General features: G+C 39.6%; 1 protein-coding gene across 4 annotated transcripts in view; it reads left to right on the top strand.

The window, feature by feature from the left end:
- CFAP91 (cilia and flagella associated protein 91) overlaps positions 1-24630 on the top strand; it is a 137546-nt gene extending 112916 nt beyond the window's left edge. For 2 of the 4 annotated variants that reach the window (XM_068546679.1, XM_068546681.1), the window contains exon 18: positions 21279-24630. The gene's annotated coding sequence lies outside the window, so the exon portion shown is untranslated. Of the gene's footprint in view, positions 1-16063; positions 16292-17442; positions 17580-21278 lie in introns of those variants that run through there. The other 2 variants (XR_011074319.1, XM_068546680.1) reach the window with 2 other exon arrangements.
- Positions 24631-25010: the final 380 nt, after the last annotated feature.

Raw genomic sequence — 25010 nt, 5'->3', positions numbered from 1 at the left:
CATCAACCTGATACCAAAACCAAACAAAGATAACACCAAAAAAAAAAAAAAACAGAAAGAAAGAAAATTTACAGGCCAATATCACAGGTGAACATAGATTAAAAAATCCTCAACAAAGTACTAGCAGACAGAATCCAACAACACATTAAAAGGATCATACACCATGATCAAGTGGTATTTATCCAGGGATCAAGGATTCTTTAATATTTGCAAATCAATGTGATACACCATATTAAGAAACGGAAGAGGAGGAGAAGATGGCGGAAGAGTAAGATGCGGAGATCACCTTCCTTCCCACAGATACATTAGAAATACATCTACACGTGGAACTGCTCCTACAGAACACCCACTGAACGCTGGCAGAAAACGTCAGACCTCCCAAAAGGCAAGAAACTCCCCACGTACTTGGGTAGGGCAAAAGAAAAAAGAAATAACAGAGACAAAAGAATAGGGATGGCACCTGCACCAGTGGGAGGGAGCTGTGAAGGAGGAAAGGTTTCCACGCACTAGGAAGCCCCTTCGCGGGCGGAGACTGCGGGTGGCGGAGGGGGGAAGCTTTGGAGCCAAGGAGGAGAGCACAGCCACAGGGGTGCGGAGGGCAAAGCAGAGAGACTCCCGCACAGAGGCTCGGCGCCGAGCAGCACTCACCAGCATGAGAGGCTTGTCTGCTCACCCGCCGGGGCGGGCGGGGGCTGGGAGCTGAGGCTCAGGCTTCGGTCGGATCCCAGGGAGAGAGAGGACTGGGGTTGGCAGCGTGAACACAGCCTGAAGGGGTTAATGCACCACAGCTAGCCGGGAGGGAGTCCGGGAAGAAGTCTGCAGCTGCCGAAGAGGCAAGAGACTTTTTCTTCCCTCTTTGTTTCCTGGTGCGCGAGGAGAGGGGAGTCAGAGCGCCGCCTAAACGAACTCCAGAGACGGGCGCAAGCCGCAGCTATCAGCGCGGACCCCACAGCAACAGGGGCGCAGAGGGAAAAGCGGAGAGATTTCTGCACAGAGGAGTGGTGCCGAGCAGCACTCACCAGCCCGAGAGGCTTGTCTGCTCACCCGCCTGGTCGGGCGGGGGCTGGGAGCTGAGGCTCGGGCTTCGGTCGGATCCCAGGGAGAGGACTGGGGTTGGCGGCGTGAACACAGCCTGAAGGGGTTAATGCACCACAGCTAGCCGGGAGGGAGTCCGGGAAAAAGTCTGCAGCTGCCGAAGGGGCAAGAGACTTTTTCTTGCCTCTTTGTTTCGTAGCGGGCAAGGAGAGGGGATTCAGAGTGCCGCCTAAACGAACTCCAGAGACGGGCGCGAGCCGCGGCAATCAGCGCGGACCCCAGAGACGGGCATGAGACGCTAAGGCTGCTGCTGCCGCCACCAAGAAGCCTGTTTGCAAGCACAGGTCACTCTCCACACCGCCCCTCTCGGGAGCCGGTGCACCCCGCCACGGCTAGGCTCCTGTGATCCAGGGACAACTTCCCCGGGAGAACGCACGGCGCGCCTCGGGCTGGTGCAACGTCACGCCAGCCTCTGCCACCGCAGGCTCGCCCCGCATCCATATCCCTCCCTCCCCCCGGCCTGAGTGAGCCAGAGCCCCCGAAGCAGCTGCTCCTTTAACCCCGTTCTGTCTGGGCAGGGAACAGACGCCCTCAGGCGACCTACACGCAGAGGCGGGTCCAAATCCAAAGCTGAACCCCGGGAGCTGTGCGAACAAAGAAGAGAAAGGGAAATCTCTCCCAGCAGCCTCAGAAGCAGCGGATTAAAACTCCACAAACAACTTGATGTGCCTGCATCTGTTGAATACCTGAAGAGACAACGAATCATCCCAAATTCAGGAGATGGACTTTGGGAGCAGGATATATTAATTTTCCCCCTTTTCCTTTTTTTGTGAGTGTATATGTATATGCTTCTGGGTGAGATTTTGTCTGTATAGCTTTGCTTTATAATAGCTTTATTTTACTTCACTATATTTTATCCTCTTTCTTTCTTTCTTTCTATTTTTTCTCCCTTTTACTCTGAGCCATGTGGATGAAAGGCTCTTGGTGCTCCAGCCAGGCATCAGGGCTGTGCCTCTGAGGTGGGAGAGCCAACTTCAGGACACTGGTCCACAAGAGACCTCCCAGCTCCACGTAATACCAAACGGCGAAAATCTCTCAGAGATCTCCATCTCAACATCAAGACCCAGCTTCACTCAACGACCAGCAAGCTACAGTGCTGGACACCCTATGCCAAACAACTAGCAAGACAGGAACACAGCCCCATCCATTAGCAGAGAGGCTGCCTAAAATCATAATAAGGCCACAGACACCCCAAAATACACCACCAGACGTGGACATGCCCACCAGAAAGACAAGATCCAGTCTCATCCACCAGAACACAGGCACTAGTTCCCTCCACCTGGAAGCCTACACAACCCACTGAACCAACCTTAGCCACTGGGGACAGATACCAAAAACAACGGGAACTACAAACCTGCAGCCTCTGAAAAGGAGACCCCAAACACAGTAAGATAAGCAAAATGAGACGACAGAAAAACACACAGCAGACGAAGGAGCAGGGTCAAAACACACCAGACCTAACAAATGAAGAGAAAATAGGTAGTCTACCTGAAAAAGAATTCAGAATAATGATAGTAAGGATGATCCAAAATCTTGGAAATAGAATAGACAAAATGTAAGAAACATTTAACAAGGACGTAGAAGAACTAAAGAGGAACCAAGCAATGATGAAAAACACAATAAATGAAATTAAAAATACTCTAGATGGGATCAATAGCAGAATAACTGAGGCAGAAGAACGGATAAGTGACCTGGAAGATAAAATAGTGGAAATAACTACTGCAGTGCAGGATAAAGAAGAAAGAATGAAGATAACTGAGGACAGTCTCAGAGACCTCTGGGACAACATTAAACGCACCAACATTCGAATTATAGGGGTCCCAGAAGAAGAAAAGAAAAAGAAAGGGACTGAGAAAACATTTGAAAAGATTATAGTTGAAAACTTCCCTAATATGGGAAAGGAAATAGTTAATCAAGTCCTGGAAGCACAGAGAGTCCCATACAGGAGAAATCCAAGGAGAAACACACCAGGACACATATTAATCAAACTGTCAAAAATTAAATATAAAGAAAACATATTAAAAGCAGCAAGGGAAAAACAACAAATAACACACAAGGGAATCCCCATAAGGTTAACAGCTGATCTTTCAGCAGAAACTGCAAGCCAGAAGGGAGTGGCAGGATATACTTAAAGTGATGAAGGAGAAAAACCTACAACCAAGATTACTCTACCCAGCAAGGATCTCATTCAGATTTGATGGAGAAATTAAAACCTTTACAGACAAGCAAAACCTGAGAGAGTTCGGCACCACCAAACCAGCTTTACAACAAATGCTAAAGGAACTTCTCTAGGCAAGAAACACAAGAGAAGGAAAAGACCTACAATAACAAACCCAAAACATTTAAGAAAATGGGAATAGGAACATACATATCGATAATTACCTTAAATGTAAATGGATTAATAGCTCCCACTAAAAGACACAGACTGGCTGAATGGATACAAAAACAAGACCCATATATATGCTGTCTAAGAGACCAACTTCAGACCTAGAGACACATACAGACTGAAAGTGAGGGGATGGAATAAGATATTCCATGCAAATGGAAATCAAAAGAAAGCTGGAGTAGCAATTCTCATATCAGACAAAATAGACTTTAAAATAAAGACTATTACAAGAGACAAAGAAGGACACTATATAATGATCAAGGGATCGATCCAAGAGGAAGGTATAACAATTGTAAATATCTATGCACCCAACATAGGAGCACCTCAATACATAAGGCAAATACTAACAGCCATAAAAGGGGAAATCGACAGCAACACAATCATAGTAGGGGACTTTAACACCCCACTTTCACCAATGGACAGATCATCCAAAATAAAAATAAATAAGGACACACAAGCTTTAAATGATACATTAAACAAGATGGACTTAATTGATATTTATAGGACATTCCACCCAAAAACAACAGAATACACATTTTTCTCAAGTGCTCATGGAACATTCTCCAGGATAGATCATATCTTGGGTCACAAATCAAGCCTTGGTAAATTTAAGAAAATTGAAATCGTATCAAGTATCTTTTCCGACCACAAGGCTATGAGACTAGATATCAATTACAGGAAAAGATCTGTAAAAAAATACAAACACATGGAGGCTACACAATACACTACTTAATAACGAAGTGATCACTGAAGAAATCAAAGGGGAAATCAAAAAATACCTAGAAACAAATGACAATGGAGACACGACGACCCAAAACCTATGGGACGCAGCAAAAGCAGTGCTAAGAGGGAAGTTTATAGCAATACAAGCCTACATCAAGAAAGAGGAAACATCTCGAATAAACAACCTAACCTTGCACCTGAAGCAATTAGAGAAAGAAGAACAAAAAAACCCCAAAGCTAGCAGAAGGAAAGAAATCATAAAGATTAGGTCAGAAATAAATGAAAAAGAAATGAAGGAAACAATAGCAAAAATCAATGAAACTAAAAGCTGGTTCTTTGAGAAGATAAACAAAATTGATAAACCACTAGCCAGACTCATCAAGAGAAAAAGGGAGAAGACTCAAATCAATAGAATTAGAAACGAAAAAGAAGTAACCACTGACACTGCAGAAATACAAACGATCATGAGAGATGACTACAAGCAACACTATGCCAATAAAATGGACAACCTGGAAGAAATGGACAGATTCTTAGAAATGCACAACCTGCTGAGACTGAACCAGGAAGAAATAGAAAATATGAACAGACCAATCACAAGCACCGAAATTGAAACTGTGATTAAAAACCTTCCAACAAACAAAAGCCCAGGACCAGATGGCTTCACAGGCGAATTCTATCAAACATTTAGAGAAGAGCTAACACCTATCCTTCTCAAACTCTTCCAAAGTATTGCAGAGGGAGGAACACTCCCCAACTCATTCTACAAGGCCACCATCACCCTGATACCAAAACCAGACAAAGATGTCACAAAGAAAGAAAACTACAGGCCAATATCACTGATGAACACAGATGCAAAAATCCTCAACAAAATACTAGCAAACAGAATCCAACAGCACATTAAAAGGATCATACACCATGTTCAAGTGGGGTTTATCCCAGGAATGCAAGGATTCTTCATTATACGCAAATCAATCAACGTGATACACCATATTAACAAATTGAAGGAGAAAAACCATATGATCATCTCAATAGATGCAGAGAAAGCTTTCGACAAAATTCAACACCCATTTATGATAAAAGCCCTGCAGAAAGTAGGCATAGAGGGAACTTTCCTCAACATAATAAAGGCCATATATGACAAACCCACAGCCAACATTGTCCTCAATGGTGAAAAACTGAAACCATTTCCACTAAGATCAGGAACAAGACAAGGTTGCCCACTCTCACCACTATTATTCAACATAGTTTTGGAAGTGTTAGCCACAGCAATCAGAGAAGAAAAAGAAATAAAAGGAATCCAAATCGGAAAAGGAGAAGTAAAGCTGTCACTGTTTGCAGATGACATGATACTATACATAGAGAATCCTAAAGATGCTACCAGAAAACTACTAGAGCTAATCAATGAATTTTGTAAAGTAGCAGGATACAAAATTAATGCACAGAAATCTCTTGCATTCCTATATACTAATGACAAAAAATCTGAAAGTGAAATTAAGAAAACACTCCCGTTTACCATTGCAACAAAAAGAATAAAATATCTAGGAATAAACCTACCTAAGGAGACAAAAGACCTGTATGCAGAAAATTATAAGACACTGATGAAAGAAATTAAAGATGATACAAATAGATGGAGAGATATACCGTGTTCTTGAATTAGAAGAATCAACATTGTGAAAATGACTCTACTACCCAAAGCAATCTACAGATTCAATGCAATCCCTATCAAACTACCACTGGCATTTTTCACAGAACTAGAACAAAAAATTTCACAATTTGTATGGAAACACAAAAGACCCCGAATAGCCAAAGCAATCTTGAGAACGAAAAATGGAGCTGGAGGAATCAGGCTCCCTGACTTCAGACTATATTACAAAGCTACAGTAATCAAGACAGTTTGGTACTGGCACAAAAACAGAAATATAGATCAATGGAACAGGATAGAAAGCCCAGAGATAAACCCATGCACATATGGTCACCTTATCTTTGATAAAGGAGGCAAGCATATACAGTGGAGAAAAGACAGCCTCTTCAATAAGTGGTGCTGGGGAAATGGGACAGATACATGTAAAAGAATGAAATTAGAACACTCCGACACCATACACAAAAATAAACTCAAAATGGATTAAAGACCTAAGTGTAAGGCCAGACACTATCAAACTCTTAGAGGAAAACATAGGCAGAACACCCTATGACATAAATCACAGCAAGATTCTTTTTGACCCAGCTCCTAGAGAAATGGAAATAAACACACAAATAAACAAATGGGACCTAATGAAACTTAAAAGCTTTTGCACAGCAAAGGAAACCATAAATAAGACCAAAAGACAACCCTCAGAATAGGAGAAAATATTTGCAAATGAAGCAACTGACAAAGGATTAATCTCCAAGATTCACAAGCAGCTCATGCAGCTCAATAACAAAAAAACGAACAACCCAATCCAAAAATGGGCATAAGACCTAAGTAGACATTTCTCCAAAGAAGATATACAGATTGCCAACAGACACATGAAAGAATGCTCAACATCATTAATCATTAGAGAAATGCAAATCAAAACTACAATGAGATATCATCTCACACCGGTCAGAATGGCCATCATCAAAAAATCCAGAAACAATAAATGCTGGAGAGGGTGTGGAGGAAAGGGAACACTCTTGCACTGTTGGTGGGAATGTAAATTGATACAGCCACTATGGAGAACAGTATGGAGGTTCCTTAAAAAACTACAAATAGAACTACTACCATACGACCCAGCAATCCCACAACTGAGAAAACCATAGTTCAAAAAGAGTCATGTACCAAAATGTTCATTGCAGCTCTATTTACAATAGCCAGGACATGGAAGCAACCTAAGTGTCCATCATCGGATGAATGGATAAAGAAGATGTGGCACGTATATACAATGGAATATTACTCAGCCATAAAAAGAAATGAAATGGAGGTATTTGTAATGAGGTGGATGGAGTTAGAGTCTGTCATATAGAGTGAAGTAAGTCAGAAAGAGAAAAACAAATACAGTAATGCTAACACATATATATGGAATCTAAGGGAAAAAAAAAAGGCCATGAAGAACCTAGTGGCAAGACGGGAATAAAGACACAGACCTACTAGAGAATGGACTTGAGGATATGGGGAGGGGGAGGGATGAGATGTGAGAGGGTGAGAGAGTGTCATGGACATATATACACTACCAAATGTAAAATAGATAGCTAGTGGGAAGCAGCCGCATAGCACAGGGAGATCAGCTCGGTGCTTTGTGACCACCTAGAGGGGTGGGATGGGGAGGGTGGGAGGGAGGGAGATGCAAGAGGGAAGAGATATGGGAACATATGTATATGTATAACTGATTCACTTTGTTATAAAGCAGAAACTAACACACCATTGTAAAGCAATTATACTCCAATAAAGATGTTTAAAAAAAAAAAAAGAAACGGAAGAATAAAAACCATATGATCGTCTCAATAGATGCAGAAAAAGCTTTTGACAAACTTCAACACTGATTTATGATAAAAACTCCCTAGAAAGTGAGCATAGAGGAACCTACCTCAACAGAATAAAGGCCATGTAAGACAAACCTACAGGTAACATCATACTCACAATTGAAAAGCTGAAAGCATTTTCTTTAAGATCAGGAACAAGACAAGGATGTTCACCCTCACCACTATTATTTAACATAGTTTTGGAAGTCCTAGCCACGGCAATCAGAGAACAAAAAGAAATAACGGGCATCCAAATTGGAGAAGTAAAACTGTCACTCTTTGCAGATGACATGATACTATACATAGAAACTCTTTTTAAGATGCTATCAAAAGGGACTTCCCTGGTGGTGCAGTGCTTAAGAATCTGCCTGCCAATGCAGGGGACATGGGTTTGATCCTTGGTCCAGGAAGATCCCACATGCCACAGAGCAACTCAGCCCATGCGCCACAACTACTGAGCCTGCACTCTAGAGCCCGTGAGCCACAACTACTGAGCCCGCGTGCCACAACTACTAAAGCCCACATGCCTAGAGCCCGTGCTCTGCAACAAGAGAAGCCACGGTGATGAGAAGCCCACACACCACAATGAAGAGTAGCCCCCACTCGCTGCAACTAGAGAAAGCCTGCGCACAGCAATGAAGACCTAACACAGCCAAAAATAAATAAATGTATATATATATAAAAAAAGATGCTACCAGAAAACTACCAGAGCTCATCAGTTAATTTGGTAAAGTTGCAGGATACAAAATACACAGAAACCTGTTGCATTTCTATACATTAATAACAAAAGATCAGAAAGAGAAATTAAAGAAACAGTCCCATTTACCATCGCATCAAAAAGAGTAAAATACCTAGGAATAAACCTACCTAAGGAGACAAAAGACCTGTACTCTGAAAATTATAAGATGCTGATGAAAGAAATCGAAGATGACACAAACAGATGCAAAGTTATACCATGTTCTTGGATTAGAAGAATCAGTATTGTCAAAATGACTATACTACCCGAGGCAATCTACAGATTCAACACAATCCCCATCAAATTACCAATGGCATTTTTCACAGAACTAGAATAAAACATTTTAAAATTTGCATGTTAACACAAAAGACCCTGAATAGCCAAAGCAATCCTGAGAAAGAAAAACGGAGCTGGAGGAATCAGGCTCCCAAACTTCAGACTATACTACAAAGCTACAGTCATCAAGATAGTATGGTACTGGCACAAAAACAGAAATATAAATCAATGGAACAGTTTAGAAAGCCCAGAAATAAATGCACCTATGGTCAATTAATCTACAATAAGGGAGGCAAGAGTTTACAATGGAAAAAAGACAGCCTCTTCAATAAGTGGTGCTGGGAAAACTGGACTGCATGTAAAAGAATGAAATTAGAATACTCCCTAACACCATACACAAAAATAAACTCAAAATGTATTAAAGACCTAAATGTAAGACCAGATACTATAAAACTCTTAGAGGAAAACATAGGCAGAACACTCTGACATAAATCGCAGAAATACCTTTTTCAACCCATCTCCAGAGTAATGGAAATAAAAACAAAAATAAACAAATGGGACCTAATTAAACTCAAAGGCTTTTGCACAGGAAAAGAAACCATAAACAAAGTGCAAATACAACCCACAGACCGGGGGAAAATATTTGCAAATGATGCAACCGACAAGGGATTAGTTTCCAAAATTTACAAACAGCTCATGCAGCTCAATATCAAAAAAACAAACAACCCAATCAAAAAATGGGCAGAAGACCTAAGGAGACATTTCTCCAAAGAAAACATATAGATGGCCAAGAGGCACATGAAAAGATGTTCAACAATGCTAATAATTAGAGAGATGCAAATCAAAACTACCAAGATATATCACCTCACACCAATCACAAAGGCCATCATCAAAAAATCTGCAAAAAATAAATGCTGGAGAGGGTGTGGAGAAAAGGAAACCCTCCTACACTGTTGGTGGGAATGTAAACTGGTGTAGCCACTATAGAAAACAGTATGGAGGTTCCTTCAAAAACTAAAAGTAGAATAACCATATGATCCAGCAATCCCACTCCTGGGCATATATCTGCAGAAAACCATGCTCCAAAAGGATACATGCACCCCAATGTTCATTGCAGCACCGTTTACAATAGCCAAGACATGGAAGCAAGCTAAATGTCCATTGACAGATGAATGCATAAAGATGTGGTTCATATATACAAGGGAGTACTACTCAGCCATAGAAAAGAACGAAATAATGCCATTTACAGCAACATGGATGGACCTGGAGATTATCATACTAAGTGAAGTCAGTCAGACAGAGATAGACAAATATCATATGACATCAAGCTTATATGTGGAATTTTTAAAAAGATGATACAAATGAACTTATTTATAAAACAGAGACTCACAGAGTTAGAGAACGAACTTATGGTTACCAGTGGGGAATGGTGGGGGGGAGTTTGGGATTGACATGTACACACTCCTATATTTAAAATAGATAGCCAACAAGGATCTACTGTATAGCATAGGGAACTCTGCTCAATACTCTGTAATAACGTAAATGGGAAACGAATTTGAAAACGAAGAGATACATGTATATGTATAACTCAATCACTTTGCTGTACACCTGAAACTAACACAACATTGTTAATCAACTATACTCCAATATAAATTAAAAATTAAAAATAAATCATCTTTAATGTTGGGGTAGTCATTTTTCTTCCATGCCAATTAAATAAGATTAATAATTTACATCGTTTGAATTGAATACATCTGCATTTACTTCTGAGTATAACACCTGTTCTATGACATCTACAGTGATCTTTGAAATCAAGCCATAAGAGTTTTAAAGTGATTCTTTCTTTTATACTTAAGTTGTTTTTTTAAAAAATTAATTTATTAATTTATTTAATTTTGGCTGCGCTGGGCCTTTGTTGCTGGGTGTGGGCTTTCTCTAGCTGTGGTGAGTGGGGGCTACTCTTCATTACACTGCACGGGCTTCTCACTGCGGTGGCTTCTCTTGTTGTGGAGCATGGGCTCTAGGCATGTGGGCTTTAGTAGTTGTGGCACGTGGGCTCAGTAGTTGTGGCTCGTGGGCTCCAGAGCGCAGGCTCAGTAGTTGTGGCGCACAGGCTTGGTTGCTCTGCAGCATGTGGGATCTTCCTGGACCAGGGCTTGAACCTGTGTCCCCTGCATTGGCAGGCAGATTGTTAACCACTGCGCCACCAGGGAAGCTCTATACTTAGGTTTTAATGAAACGTATTTTACTTTCACTATGTAAAGCATGTTGTGGTTATAAAATATAGTTTCAAAAAAAACCTACTTTCCAGGCTAGCTACAGACACTCAGCAAGGAAGGTTAACCAATAAATTAATACAGTATCTTCTTAATACTTTCTATTAAATGGTTGGAACATGATGCTTAGTTGCCCCCATAGTATATATCACTTCCTCTTCCTTCTCTCAGAGGGAAGGACAGATGTGAGGTTATTTCATAATATTTAGTGAGAGGGTCAGTAGGCATGGACTACTGATTAAAAACAAAATTTTTAAATCAGCTAAAGACAAAAGAGGTAATAAAATAGTGAGGCATTTCTGGGGGAAAATTTATGAGTAGAAAAATCCATTGAGTTGAGTCTGGCATTTGGAGCCATTTTTTTCCTTAGAGAATATGCAGATTCTAGTAAATGTGGCTGAAAAGCTGAGCAATACTTTCACAAGCTTTGCAAAACTAGACGGACAAAAACTGGAGTCAAGGTTGAGTCCCTAGTAAACCTCCTCCATTTGGGCTGGGACTCCATAAGGTTATGCCCTAGTAGAAAGTGTTCACTGGAAGTAAATCACCCCTCGAATACACTACAGTTTAGCTTCTAATCATCTGAAAGATCAAAAAAACCCTCAGTCCCATAAAACAAATTTAGAAGATCCTTGATTCCTGTTGCCTCAAGGAAATTGTCAGGGACAACACTTAAATTCCCTTTGGAGAAAGTTGGCATCATCCTAGACCTCAATTTATTTTCACAATTTTTCATGAACAAGTTCCAGAACACAGCAAGGATATCCAGTATATGAAGAGACATGACAATTTGAACAAGCAGCAGAAAGTACAGATAACAGAAACAGACCTAAAGGGATCTAAGCTATTGGAATTATTAGACACAGATTTTAGAATAACTATGCTTACTGCTATGTATTTCTAGCCTCCAGAATTGTGAGAAAATACATTTTTGTTGTTTAAGCCACCAGGTCTATGGTATTTTTTTATGGCAGCCCAATCTAAGATTTTGGCACCACAAGTGAAGCACTGCTGTACCAAATACCTAAATGTGTGGAAGCAACTTTGGAACTAGATAATGTGTAGAGGTGGGAAGAGTTTTGAGATGCATGCTGGGAATATGGGTGTTAAGGGCAATTCTGACAAGGTCTCAGATGGAAATGTGGAATGTGTTATTGGAAACTGGAGGAAAGGCAATCCATGTTATAAAGTGGCAAAGAACTTGGCTGAACTTTGTTCTAGTGTTCTGTGGAATGTAGAACTTCTGAGCAATGAAATCGGATATTTAGCTGAGAAGACTTCTAAGCAAAGTGTTGAAGGAGCAGCTTGGTTCCTCATGACTGCTTTTATAGGAAAATATGAATGGAGAGAGATGAACTGAAGAAGGAATAGTTAAGCAAAGCAAACAAGAACTTGTAGATTTGGAAAATTCTCAGCCTATCCATATTTCAAAAAATGAGAAAATCCATTCTGAAAAAGAACACTAAGGGTGTGGCTGAACAGCTATTTGATAAAGAGTCTATGGAATTATAAGAGTAGGAACTCTGCCAGTTTGAAATGAAGGAATGGACACAAGATGAAGGAAGGCATCAGACTTCTTGGATTTGACAGGATGACATGATAGAGCCATTATGCTGCAAATGTGCAGTATTTAAGAAGAGGGAAAAATAATCCTGAAGGCTTATCAACCACTTCCTCGGTTTCAACAGGTCAGATGGCCTCTGCCCAGAACCTTAAGGATGGGACCACCTATGGCACCCTACCCTGGCAGAGGTGCAGTGACGGGATCCCCACCGAGGCTGTGGGGATGGGGGACAACAGAGCTGGAGGGGTGGGGCCATCCCCAGAGCCACTGGAGTAATGTTGCCATCCCAGTGGACCTGGAAGGCAGGACACTGAGCCAAAGGGGATTAATCTTGAACTTTAAGAGCCAACAGAATTTGTCTAGCTAGGCTTTGGACTTGCTTGGGACCCATTACTCTTTTCTTCCTTCTGATTTCTCTCTTTTGGAATGGGAATATCTGTCCTATGCCTGTCCCACCACTGTATTTTGGAAGTACATAATGTGCCTGCTTCACCGCTGCAGAGGAATATTGCCTCAGGATGAATCATACCTTGAGTCTCACCCACATCTGATTTAGATGAGAATTTGGACTTCAGACCTTAGAGTTGATGCTTGAATGACTTAAGACTTTGGGGCTGTTGGGATGGAATGAATGTATTCTGCATGTGAGAAGGACATGAATTTTGGGAGGCTAGGATGGAATGCAGTGCTCTGAATTGTGTCCCCCGCCCCAAAATTCGTATGTTGAAGCCCTAACCTCCAATATGATGGCATTTGGAAATGAGGACTGTGGGATACAATTGGGATTAGATGATATCAGGAGGGTGGGTCCCTCATGATGGGAATAGTGCTCTTATAAGAAGAGACACCAGAGAGCTTGCTCTCTCTCTCTTTCCCTGCCATGTGAGGACATAGCAAGAAGGCAGCCATCTACAAGCCTGGAAGAGAGTCCTCCCCAGAAACTGACCATGATGGCACCTTGATCTTGGACTTCTAGCCTCCAGAACTGTGAGAAAATAAATTTCTAATAGCCAAAACAATCTTGAGAAAGAACAACAACGCTGGAGGTACGATACGCCCTGATTTCAAACTATACTACAAAGCTACAGTAATCAAAACAGTATGATAGGCGGGCTTCCCTGGTGGTGCAGTGGTTGAGAATCTGCCTGCCAATGCAGGGGACATGGGTTCGAGCCCTGGTCTGGGAAGATCCCACATGCCGCGGAGCAACTAGGCCCGTGAGCCACAACTACTGAGCCTGCGCGTCTGGAGCCTGTGCTCCGCAACAAGAGAGGCCGCGACAGTGAGAGGTCCGCGCACCGCGATGAAGAGTGGCCCCCACTCGCCACAACTAGAGAAAGCCCTCGCACAGAAACGAAGACCCAACACAGCCAAAAATAAATAAATAAGTAAATAAATTTATTTTAAAAAAAAACAGTATGATACTGGCACAAAAACAGACAAATTGATCAATGGAACAGAACAGAGAGCCCAGTAATAAACCCACACTTATATGGGCAGTTATCTATGACAAAGGAGGCAAGAATATACAATGGGGAAATGCAGCCTTTTTAATAAATGGTGTTGGGGAAACTAGACAGCTACATGGAAAAGAATCAAACTGGACTACTTTCTCACACCATGCACAAAAGTAAATTCAAAGTAAATTAAAGACTTAAATATAAGACCTGAAAACTTCTAGAATAAAACATATGTAGGATGCTCTTGGACACTGGCCATAGTAGTATTTTTTTTCTTGCTATGTCTCCTTAGGCAAGGGAAACAAAGCAAAAATAAACAAATAGGACTATATCAAACTAAAAAACTTTTGCTCAGTTAAGGAAACTATCAACAAAATGAAAAGGCCACATAATGAATGGGAGAAGACATTTACAAATGATATATACAGTAAGGGGTTAATATCCAAAATATACAAAGAACTCATATAACTCAACATCAAAAAAAACACTCAAAAATTAGGCAGAGGGGGACTTCCCTGGTGGTCCAGTGGTTGAGACTCCACCTCCCAATGCAGGGGACGCAGGTTTGATCCCTGATCAGGGAACTAAATCCCACATGCCACGGGGCAACTAAGCCTGTGCGCCGCAACTACTGAGCCCGCACGCTTTAGAGCACGTGTGCCACAACTACTGAGACTGTGCACCACAACAAGAGAGCCTGCACACCGCAACACCTGAGCCCACGCGCTCTGGAGCCCGCATGCCACAACTAGAGAGGCCACGTGCTGCAACTACTGAGCCTGTGTGCTCTGGAGCCCATGCGCCACAACTAGAGAGAAGCCCGCGCACTGCAACGAAAGATCCCACATGCCACAACTAAGACCCGATGCAGCCAAATAAATAAATAAATAAGCTAATTTTTAAAAATAGGCAGAGGATCCAAGTAGACTTCTTCCAAAGAAGACATACAGATGGCCAACAGGCACATGAAAAGATCCTCAACATCAATAATCATCAGGGAAATGCAAATCAAAACCACAATGAGATATCACCTCACACCTGTCAGAATGGCTATTATCAGAAAGGCCACAAAAAACAAGTGTTGGCAAGGCTGTGGAGAAAAGGGAACCCTTGTGCACTGTTGGTGGGAATGTCAATTGGTGCAGCTACTATGGAAAACAGTACGGAAATTCCTCAAAAAATTAAAAACAGAACTACCATGTGATCCAGCAATTCCACTCCTGGGTATTTATCCAAAGAAAATGAAAACTCTAATTAAAAAAGATATGTACACCCCTATGTTCATAGCAGCATTATTTACAGTTGCGAAGATATGGAAGCAACCTAAGTTCCCATCAGTAGATGAATGGATAAAGAAGAGGTAGTACATGTATACACAGTGGAATATTACTCAGCCATAAAAAGGAATGAAACCTTGCCATTTGTGATAACATGGATGGATCTACAGGATATCATTCTAAGTGGAATAAATCAGACCGAGAGAGAAAAATACTGTATGATTTCACTTATATGTGAAATCTAAAAACAAAAGAAAAAATAAAATCATAACCATATAGAGAGTCATAGCTACAGAGAACGAAGAGGCGGTTTCCAGAGGGGAGGGGGTGGATGGAAGAGAGAAATAGGTGAGGGAGATTCCAGTTGCAAAATAAATGTCTTGGGTAGGAAATGTACGATTTGGGGAATATAGTCAAAAACTATGTAATATTTTTGCACAGTGACAGATCCTAACTAGACTTATCGGGATCATTTTGAAATGTATAGAAAAATCGAATCACTATGTTGTGTAATAAGAACTAACACAGTTTTGTAAGTCAATTATACTTCAAAAACAAACTCAGAAAAAGAGATCGATTTGTGGTTACCAGAGGTGTGGGGGGAGAAGTGGAGATTGGACGAAGGCAATCAAAAGGTATAAACTTTCAGTTACAAGATAAATTAGTACTGGGGATGTAATAAGCATGATAAATATAATGAACACTGCTATATGTTATATATGAAAGTGGTTAAGAGAGTAAATCCTGGGCTTCCCTGGTGGCACAGTGGTTAAGAATCCTCCTGCCAATGCAGGGGACACAGGTTCAAGCCCTGGTCCAGGAAGATCCCACATGCAGCGGAGCAACTAAGCCCACGTGCCACAACTACTGAAGCCCACGCACCTAGAGCCCGTGCTCCGCAACAAGAGAAGCCACCGCAATGAGAAGTCCACGCACCACAACAAAGAGTAGCCCCCGCTCACTGCAACTAGAGAAAGCCCACATGCAGCAACAAAGACCCAATGCAGCCAAAAATAAATAAGTAAGTAATAAATATATTTTTTTAAAGTTTCTCTTTTAAAAAAAAAGAGTAAATCCTGAGTTCTCATTTAAAAAGAAAATATGTTTCTGTTACTTAAGCTACCCAGTCTAAGGTATTTTGTTATGGCATCCTGAGCTAAGGCACTTACTATGTTCAAAGAAATGAAAGTCAATATGGAAATTTTTAAGAGAACTAGAAATGATAAAAATGATATAGCAGATTTGAAGAAAATAGAAATTCTAGAATTTAAAAATACAGAAGTCAACATGAGAAACTCAATGAATAGATTTAAGAACAGGATATATACAGCTGAAGAGAAAATTTGTAAATTAAAAGATCAGAATAATTTATCTAGAAAGAATCACAGAGACAAAGAATTGGAAACTACAGAAGAAAAGGATAGATGTAGTATAACTTAATCCTTAGGAAGCGACAAACGGATTCAAGAAATTTGACTTCTAAGAGAAGAAATGTGTTGGGAAATCATATAAAATATGAATTTTCTAAAACCAATGAAAGGGTCAATGTTTAAGAAGGCTTCTTAACCCCAAGTAGACAAAATAAAAAGAAATCTATACCCAGATGCATTTTAATATGACTACTGAAAACAAAAGAAAAGAAAATCTTAAAAGTGTTGAGAGAGAAAAGATGAATTACCTTCATAAGAGCAATAATTAAGCTAAGAGTTGACTTCTCACCAGAAACAAAGCCAGAAAATACTGGAATGATATATTCAATATGCTTAAATAGTATAATAAAATAGGATTCTATACCTTTCAAAAATATCCTTGAGAATGACAATAAAAGACATTTTCAGATAAATGAAACAGAAAATTTGTCACTAGGAGACTTGCCCTACAATAAATTACTAAAGGGTGTTCTTCAAGCAGAAGGAAAATTATCCCAGTTGGAAGGTTGGAGATAAATGAAGGATCAGCATATGGATAAATATTTATTGATGGCATATAACAACAATTAGAAGAAACAGCAACAATAGCAGCAGTACAGTTATACAACAACAACAGTATATACGTCAGGAAGGGCATAGATGGGTTAAATTGTCCCAAGCCACTTGCATTGTCTAGGAAGAGGATAAAAGTATCACCTAACATTACAGTTGATAACTCAAGGAAACATTTTGTATCCTTTAGGGTAAATTCTAAAGGATAGTGAAAAGATGTATGACATCGAAACTAATAGAAGAAAATGAAATAAACAAAAAACACTCAATACAAAAAGAGGACAGAAGGAGAGAAAAAGGAAACAGAACCAATAGAAAGCACTGAATAAAATGGTAGGTGTTTATCATTGATTCATCATTTAATTACATTAAATGTAGATAGACTAAATGCTCAAAGTAAAGTCAGAATTTGTCAGACTGAATTAAAAAATAACTCAATTGTATGCCTTTTATATATAAAATCTAAATATGCAGAATGGTTACAAGTTAAAGGAAAGTAAAAGACACCATGAAAACACCATCCACAGGAAAGCTGATGTTAACTATATTAATGACAAACAAAGAAGACTTTAAGCCGGAAAGTACTTACTAGAGCAAAAGAGGGACACTTCATAAAGATAAAGGTTTAATTCATGGGAAGGTATAATGAGTCAGAATTTGAATATATCTAATAACATGGCCTCAACCTATATGAAGCAAAGGTTAAGAGAACTGCAAGGAGAAACAGAAAAATCCATAATAATGCTGGGAATTTTAATCTCTATCAGGAACTGATATGGCAAGCAGAGGAAAAAAAACTAAAAAATAGAAGATTTGAGATATATAGTTAAGAAATTTCACCTAATGGACATTTATAGAATATTATCCCAACAACTCCAGGATGCAAATTATTTTCAAGCACACAGAGAACATTTGCAAAAACTGACTATATACTGTGTCATAAAGCAAATGTCAACTATTTCAAAGTTGAAACCATGGCAAAGTGTGTTCTCTGATAAAAATGGAATGAAACTGAAATCAATGACAAGATAATTCTAATTTGTTTGGAAATTAGGAAATTCAGGTGTAAATAATCTGTTCATCAAAGAAAATATCAGAATAGAAACTTGAAAATATTTTGAACTGAAAAATGACCAAAATGCTACATATATATCCAACATGTGAAATGGGACTGATGTGGTGCTTAGATGGAAATTTGTAGGCTTAAAGGCATTTATTAGAAGAGAAAAGGTGAAAGTAAGACTAAGTATCCTTTTCCAGAATTTAGAAAAAGAATGGCAAATTAGATGCAAAAAAAGTAAAAGGAAGGAAACAAAAGTAACAGGACTAAAACAAAATAGACATGTCTTCTGATTCTAAGTAGATACAGTAGGTAGCTTCAAGAATTAGAGAAAATTATGGATATACTGTAACCTTTCAGAGACAGTGAACAGCTCTGGCAATAAAGGGGAACTCGATGAACTAAAATGGTAGAGAGGAAAGAGTCCTTCCTAAGTGATCTAAGATCACTGGCCATTTTCTTCCCCTCAGGCACTGGCCAAATCTGGTTATAAGACTTTACTAAGGGAAAGAGAAACCAGCAAGACTTTTTAAAAACTCTGTGTGAGCAAGCATGATGGATTGGAATCTGGAGGAGCCCCAGACGTAAGGCCAAATTTCCCCAGAATGTCAGCTTTAGGTTTTTGGTAGATAACCCCTTTACTAGTAGAAAGATGTTTGAATCTACCATGTGTTATTTAGCCAGCTGTGTCAATGTGATCCTCACTCAGCCTCATGGATTTATCCATTGTTAATTCATTGTTCCATGAATTTTTTTTTTGTCAGAAATAGCAGAATATCCTGACTTGCCCTACCACCGTGATGTTTGATGGCTTAGCAGTGGTAGCATTTTTGTGTGATTTTTTTGAGCTCAGAACAAGATTGAGATTTTTCTAAGAAAACTACCCTTAGCCACCATCATGGAACACTGAATGACTTTGGAAATTAGCTTTTGCTGCAGACTTGGTAATATTTTTTAATGAATCCAACCTAAAATTACAAGGCAAAACAGAACCTGTATGTAGAATTTATACTATGGTAAAGTCATTTCAATGGCAACTAACATTGTCTGAATCACAAGTAATAGTAAGCTGCTTTATATACTTCCTGTGCTGCCAAAGCTAAAAAAACAAGGTGTCCATTCCCATGCATATTTGCAGTGAATGTATTTTCTGAGCTTAAACTATACTTCCAGGAGCGTTTTTTGGACCTTGAAACAAGTGCAAAGGAAATTTCCATATTTCAAAGTTATTTAACTGCGCAGTGGAGGCATGTCCATCTAACCATCATGGAAGTGATTAATCTGCATTTTAATGATGTGCTAAAAGGCAAATATCAAGAGAAGAATCTAATGGAGTTCTATAAATGCCTTCCAAGCAATAAATATGCACAATTAAAAGCACATGCTTATGGATTGAGATCAGTATTGCCAGCACCTATCTGTGAAAGACATTTTTTAAAACTGAAGTACAGTTGATTTACATATTTTGTTGGTTTCAGGTATACAGCAAAGTGATTCAGTTTTAAAATTCTTTTCTATTATACGTTATTACAAGATATTGAATATAATTCCGTGTGCTATACAGTAAATCCTTATTGTTTATCTATTTTATATATGGTAATGTGTATCTATTAATCATTCCTAATCTTTCCCTCCCTGTCCCTTTCCCCTTTGGTAACTGTAAGTTTGTTTTCTATGTCTGTGAGTCTGTTTCTGTTCTGTACTATTTTTCAGATTCCACATACAAGTGATATCATATTTGTCTGAAAGACATTTTCAAAACTTCAATGGGGGGAAGTCTCATTACACATCACCATTAACAGATGAACATTTGCAATCAATTTAAATTACCTGAACCCCAATTAAGTAAAATGTTATCCCCTAAATAAGAGCTTCATTCTTTTCTTCAGGAGACCTGTATTACAAAAAACTGTAGTCAACTATTATTACTATCTTTTGAATTTTATCAATAAAAATTTGTGAAAATTTGTTTTCTTTCTTGTTATTTTAGTACCTACATAATATGCTTGATTTTGTCTTTTGGCCCACAAAGCCTAAAATATTTACTGTCAGGCCCTTTGCAGAAAAAGTCTGTTAATTCCTACTCTACAGCAGATAAAAAGAATGAAGAACTAAAGACAAACACATGGATGAATCTCACAAATATAATAAGAACTGAAAGAAGCCAAATCCAAAAAAAAAAAAAATCTACAGTATGAGTCTATTCATATAAAATTCAAAGTCAGCACTAAACTGTGTGTTGAGGAGTATACACTTAGGTAATGATATAAAAAAAAGCAATGAAGTGATTACTGTAAAAATCAAATAAAAATCAGAATAGTGATTCCGTTTAGAGGGTAAGAACAGGGTTGTGATTGGAACAAAGCGGGAGCTTATGGGAGTTTTTGCCCTGGGTGGTATTTACAGAGATGAGTAGTACACATTAATTCATTAAGCTGTACAATGATTTTTTTTTGTACTTTGTGTGTCATATTCTGTAGTTAAAAGTTAGAAATACCTATGTAGATATACAAACATGTACATACGTGCATTATGCTTGCAATATACACAGAATAATCCTGGAAAGATCAATGTGAACTTGGTAAATAGTTGTTGCTGGCATGGAAACTGAGCACTGTAGGTCAGACTGGGGGGAAAGAGGCTTACTTTCCACATGTTTCTGTCCTTTTGTAGTCTGAATTTTTTTTTTACTATATACACATATTAATTTTTAAGTTATACCAGTTAATGTAAAGTCTTTTTTCAAGTTGTAGAATTTAGAAACTGAGACTAACTGAGGGGAGTTAGGAAACGTTTGGATCGTGGGGCCCGTAAGCAGCAGAGCTGGGATATGTCTGGGGCTGTGTGACTTCAAAACCAGGACTCTGTGTAATTGTATCTCAGTAATTTTTTGGATGTGTTGATCTGATAATGATTGTTTCTAAAAAAATGATGTAATCATAAATATTTGTGTTGTTTTTTTACAGACTATGATCTTTTTAAAAAGAAGCTGTACAAATCATCATAGAGCATTCCAGTCATCTGTGCTTCTCCTCAGATGTGCAGCTCTTATGGGCTTGTCAATATGTGATGCATGAGGAAAACAGATTTATTTTCTTTAAACTCCCAATAATTTAAAATGATTTTCAGTAATAATAATCAAATGAAGGAGCTTTATTCTCTTTGGTGTTTCCTAGAGGCTCTACTTCAAGAGAAAATTTTCTCATGTCTCATTCCAACATTTCGTTAACTATGAAGATATGCCAGCTTGTTGAATCAAATAAAAAATGTTACTGGATATTTAAGTGGTTTTGGTTTGCTATTCATAGTGCATTGGCATTATTTGTTAAGACTGAAAATATGCAATCCCCATGACCCAGCATTTCATTCTCACAACATTTCATTCTCCAGAAGAAATGCATGAGTATGTACACCAACAGGCATGACAAGAATGCTGTAGCAGTACTATTCATGCTGACCCAAATGTCTATCATCTACATAGGAACAGAAAAGTAAACCTTGGTATATCCATACAATGGCACATCAAGTCACCACTGAGCTTTAGCTCTGAGAAGTATATTCTTGCAACACCCATGGAGAGGGTGCTGCTGGAGAGCAATCTGCCCATCCTACGTTTTGACAAGTGTCAGGGTTGAATAGATCTCTCCTCATTTAAAGATCAATAAATAGGAAAAACAATAAATAAACAAAAGCATCCACAACAAATCAACATGGGACCCATGTAAAGAACTTATGAAAGAAAATGTATGTTATCTGAAAACAATGAAAGCCTATCTTAGAAAATATCTTACTGTAATAGGGAAGAGCTAGTTCTGACTCCATGTTGGATCTGTTTCTTTTACTTTAGCCTTTGCTTTTCATTGCTTTTGTTACTAGAGTCACTGTCTATAACTGTAAGCTTAATGGCCTGCCACAGGGAACCCTGCTCCTCTGCCTGACTGTTAAACTACAGTGCCTTTGTTCAGCTCACATAGAGACATTCTGACCCTGCCCACCTGTGAATGGCTGCAGAAAAGAAGAAATTAACACATCCCCTCCTCAATGCGGCCAAGCAAGGAGATATTTTGCAAGATAAACGGCCTTTTTACTTTACTTCCTCACCTCCTCCCCCTCTCTGTTCTATAAAAGAAACGCATCCAGACCCCGATAAGATGGTTATGTTGAGTCTTTAGTCTGGTATCTTCTTGGCCTGCTGGCTTTCCGAAAAAAGTCACTATTCCTTGCCTCGACACCTCGTCTCCTGATTTATTGGCCTGTCGTGCAGTGAGCAGAGCGAGCTTGGACTCGGTAACAAATTGGGCTTAGCCAGCCAGGAGCCTTGCTGCTTGTGGCTCGCCAGCCCCAGTCAGGGAATATTGGAGCAAGGCCCTAGCGGCTGCCAGGACCATTTGTCCTGTGGATCTTCCCTTCAGAATTCCCTGAAGTGGCACCAGCTACCCCAGCACTCGGCAGTTGATGCAGGGAATTGACAAACTTCTATGAGTCGACGGACTCGATTATGGAGGGTAAGTTGCTCAGGTGTGCACACCGGGAGCATATTCCCCCCTCAATTTGGGCTTTTCCTGTATAAGACAAGCTAATTTGTTCGGTTGGGGTACCCTGTTGGAGAGGGGAATTGTTGTTGGACTCTACCTGATCTGGGAACGGGTTCGTTGGTTTTGGTTTTTTGTGCGTCAGTGTTGGAATTTGTTTGTGCTTTTTGTGTTGGAATTTGTTTGCATCTTTTGTGTTTTGGTGTCATCAAACTTATAAAAATGGGAAGTAACTCCAACTATCCTGAAGGAGAGCCCTTTGGGGGTGTATATTAGATAAATGGGCAAAACAGAGATGTGAACCTATGACTAAGACAGACATGATATACTATTGTAATAGGGTGTGGACCCAATATATGTTAAGTTCAGAAGAGCAATGGCCCCTGAATGACTCACTCAATTATTATACGATCTCACAATTAGAAGTGTTTTGCAAAAGAGCAAAGAAAAGAGATGAGATTCCATATGTAGGAGCATTTATGCTATTGCATCAGGAGGAAAAGGAGTCAGAGGGCTGCCACCTTATGGTGCAGTGGTCTGAAAGGAAACTCAAGGGGAAACCTGTTCTACAAGGGGAAGAGGGAGAAAATGAGAGTGGGGGTGTGTTACTTCAAAATCTAAAGCCCCTCCGGCCTATCCAGCTCCCCCACTGGCCGAGCAAGCTGCACCGGCAGTTGTTTCAACTGCCCCCCCATGCCACCAACATATTCACTCCTTTCACCACCTCCTGTTTCTCCTACCCATGGGGATCGAATAGAAGTTTCTATATTAACCCCTGGAGCATAGGGACCTGGTTTAGTATTACCATCTAAGACCCAACAGGGCACCCAATTTGGACTGGGAGCCACTTCCGCAGCAGGGCAATTTCCCTTGTGCTGATATCCTGTAAGAGGCCAGGGGACTCCCTTAGACTTGAGGCATCTGATTCTAGTTTCCCCACAGGAGCCCTGGGTAACTTTGACAGTAGGGAACAAGTTGATTGACTTTCTAATACATACGGGGTGCCACATATTCTGTGGTAAACACCAAGATGGCACAGAAAACATCTCAGTCTATCCCGGTCACAGGAGTTTCTGGAGAAGTACAAAACCATTCATTCTTACAACCTCTTAGAATGCCAACTAGGGAACCTCACCCTGAAACATAGCTTCTTATATATGCCAGAGTATCCAATCCCCCTTTCTTGGGACAAGTCTCCTTTGTAAATTCAATGCTCAGGTAACTTTTTCACCAGAACAGTTTGACATCAGGGTCCCACCAGAGCACTCTTTAAGCCTACAAATGACGCTCATGGAAACCCCAGAGAAGGAAACAAAGTCATCCTCAGAGAAACTTGCCTGTATCTTTGAGATTCAAATGTCCTATCTGGTTCTCTCAGGAACTCTCATCTCTGCCATCTTTTTAAAATGCAAATTTTGAAAAGAGGGCAAAGTAATTTAGAACTTGACTTGTTTTCCATAACTATTAAGTAAAAAGGGTTGAGCCATTTAGACAAGTGAGCTTGATTTGTTCCATGTGCCAGAAACCCAATTTTAATCCAACCTCTTTTGTAAACTGATGGGTTTTACATTGCTGTACCTGACTCAGGGCTGAAATTTTGAAAGGAGAACTATGAGGTCTCTCTGTTTGTTTGTGTTTGTATATGTCTTTGTCTTTGGATAACATTGCTGAGGTTAATCTGTAAATGAGCTCTACTTAATTGGCTTAAAGAAAAGTAAGCGCTTACAAACCAAACAATTCTAAATACAAGAGAAATTAAGCTAAATGAGTTTCAGGTTCTCGTGAACTGGGAAATATTTAGTATTAAATTAATACCTGGTATTAATGTTTAAGTTTGTTGATCTAATTAATATAGACATGTCTTCAGAGTCATCAACATTAAGTATAATACTTTTTCTGCACCTAGATTTAACAGAAGTTAAATGAAACCTTGTTATATCTGTTGCAAACTTGTCAGCATGAAAAATAACTTGATATGATGAAACTTTAAAGTAAATGTAAATGAGATAAGAGCTTTTAGGTAAACTCTATAGGAATAATTACATTCTGAAAATTATCTAAAATAGCCTCTCCAGATTTTGGTAACTATTACTTGCCTCTTGGTTTTCACCAGAAATTAAGGTTTTTCAGAGTCGGGGATTCTAATTTAAATATGTAATTAAAGCT

The sequence above is a fragment of the Eschrichtius robustus genome, chromosome 6 (assembly GCF_028021215.1).
Source record: "Eschrichtius robustus isolate mEscRob2 chromosome 6, mEscRob2.pri, whole genome shotgun sequence".
Taxonomy (NCBI): domain Eukaryota; kingdom Metazoa; phylum Chordata; class Mammalia; order Artiodactyla; family Eschrichtiidae; genus Eschrichtius; species Eschrichtius robustus.
This window is presented reverse-complemented; position numbering and strand designations above follow the sequence as displayed.